The following is a 2,444-nucleotide window of genomic DNA, read 5'->3' as shown; positions in this document are numbered from 1 at the left end:
AACGCAGGTAAGTAATACACAAGGTAAGTGATGTACAAGAAGTAACATACACATAGGAGAAGGTTCACACACACACACACATATATATATATATATATATATATATATATATTTATTCAAACACTAACAGTGTCTGCAGGTAGGTAGGTAGGTGGGTGCCAAATATTTGGAGATCAAGGTAAGTGTTGTTGCAACGTTTTTTAGTGTGTAGGTGAGTGCCATTTTTGGACATCTTTACCATTGTTTGAGCTGCTAAATCAATGCTAAACACACACACACACACACACACACACACAGACACACACAGACACACACAGACACACACACACAGAGAGAGATGCTCAAAACAGTAACCCTTTGATATGTTAGGTGAGAAACAAGTGTATTCCCCTTTCCCGCGCTGCGCACCAGCATAAACGTATACAAAGTTACAGATAAATGGGTACTGTGTAGACGGTGATTGTGTGTTTTTTTTGCAGGTGCATCATGAGCGTGCATGTAGGCCTACATAGGGTTTGGGGCAATGCAGATATTGTTGCAAGGCGTTGTCATAACTGTTGTAAAAGGATTTTGCATTCCCCTGTAAACTAATGGCTTGTGTTCTGTTCCAATCCTTTAACCTAGCGTCCTCAGGTCTAACCCCGACAATGTCTTGTAGACGGGATGGCCAGTCGGGACAGAAGCCGGGGTGGAGCAGGAGTGCGCGGCGCTTTGGCAACACGTCAGAGGAAGACTTCGCCATCTTGAACTTTGTGTCCAAGCGCAAGAGTGAGACCCGAGGTATCCTGCTGTGGCTGGAATTGGAGAAGCGGGGTCTGATAAATCGCAGCTGCCGGTCCACAAAGGTTTGCTATCAGAAGCACCTTTGTGTTTCATTGCTGCAGAACCAGAGGAGGGGAGGACACAGGGTTAGACAGGTAGAGGACTTGGGGTTAGGCCAGGGGTGGGGTTTGTTGCGTTCAGGATCGCGGACGAGGGGGAGCACGCGGGGGTTTAGGGTTAGAGAGGGAAGAGGACTTGGGGTTAGGCCAGAGGAGGGGAGAACACAGGGTTAGACAGGTAGAGGACTTGGGGTTAGGCCAGGGGTGGGGTTTGTTGCGTTCAGGATCGGGGACGAGGGGGAGCACGCGGGGGGTTAGGGTTAGACAGGTAGAGGACTTGGGGTTAGGCCAGGGGTGGGGTTTGTTGCGTTCAGGATCGGGGACGAGGGGGAGCACGCGGGGGGTTAGGGTTAGACAGGTAGAGGACTTGGGGTTAGGCCAGAGGAGGGGAGAACACAGGGTTAGACAGGTAGAGGACTTGGGGTTAGGCCAGGGGTGGGGTTTGTTGCGTTCAGGATCGGGGACGAGGGGGAGCACGCGGGGGGTTAGGGTTAGACAGGTAGAGGACTTGGGGTTAGGCCAGGGGTGGGGTTTGTTGCGTTCAGGATCGGGGACGAGGGGGAGCACGCGGGGGGTTAGGGTTAGACAGGTAGAGGACTTGGGGTTAGTGCTGGGTTTGGGCCCTATAGGTGATTGCTGATGGTTGAGCGTATACTGTGCTGTGCCACATAAGTCAAAATAAAATAAAAAAATTAAAAACTCTTTCACTTTCCCTTGTCCCTTCCTTCCTTGAAAATAGTTGTCACCCAGAGAGTTTGCGTGGGCGGGGTGGTACACACCATCACCTTCCCGCAGTGTTGGTGTTAGAATTGGGTCGGTGGTTTGGGGAGCTTGGGGTTATGGCTCAGGGTTTGGCTGTTGGCGTTGGCCTGGGGTGAGAACGTAGAGGTAGACAATGGGTCGGGCTGAAGTAACGTGTCCGTTCTGATACAGCAGGTGCTGTGTGGCGACGATGGTTGAGTGTAAAAATAGTCACATGACTTGGCAGAGTGACGTCGTGACGTTTTTGAGCCCCCCAAACGCCAAACCCCTCCCTCCAATTGAGCTCTATAAATGGAGCAGAGGGCGCATGGGCGGGTGGGCGGGCTAAATTTTCAGAGTAAATTTTGCAGCCCGCTTCTGACAGCTGCTCCGTTCATCCCTATTCATTTGGGGTCCACCGTTATTAATGTGGGGTTATTGCTGTTATTAATGTGGGGTTATTGCTGTGCTGCGGCAATGCGCTTCTCATCCCCGTTGTGACGGGTGTGTCTTTTTGTTGGCGTTTAGCTGTTGATAAAAGGCTGTCATTACTGAGCAAAGTCGATGTATTGTGCATAGCTCCGTAGCGGGGCGAGGGCGGCATGGGAAGACGTTGTGCGCGCAACACAGCTCATGCACCCACATACAATGTGTACAGTGGAGAATGCCCGCAGTCATTTGTGTGTGAGTCGTGTTTAGCTGTTCGTGAGAGTGTGGATTTGTTGAGCAAAGTGTATATACACATATTGCCGAGTGGCTATTGCACGCTGTCGTGTTGCGCCCACAGCGCGCCACAGTCCAGAGTCCGTGCTGCGCGTCTCC

Source organism: Hypomesus nipponensis, chromosome 12 (assembly GCF_054491055.1).
Source record: "Hypomesus nipponensis isolate SF chromosome 12, ASM5449105v1, whole genome shotgun sequence".
NCBI lineage: Eukaryota > Metazoa > Chordata > Actinopteri > Osmeriformes > Osmeridae > Hypomesus > Hypomesus nipponensis.
This window is presented reverse-complemented; position numbering follows the sequence as displayed.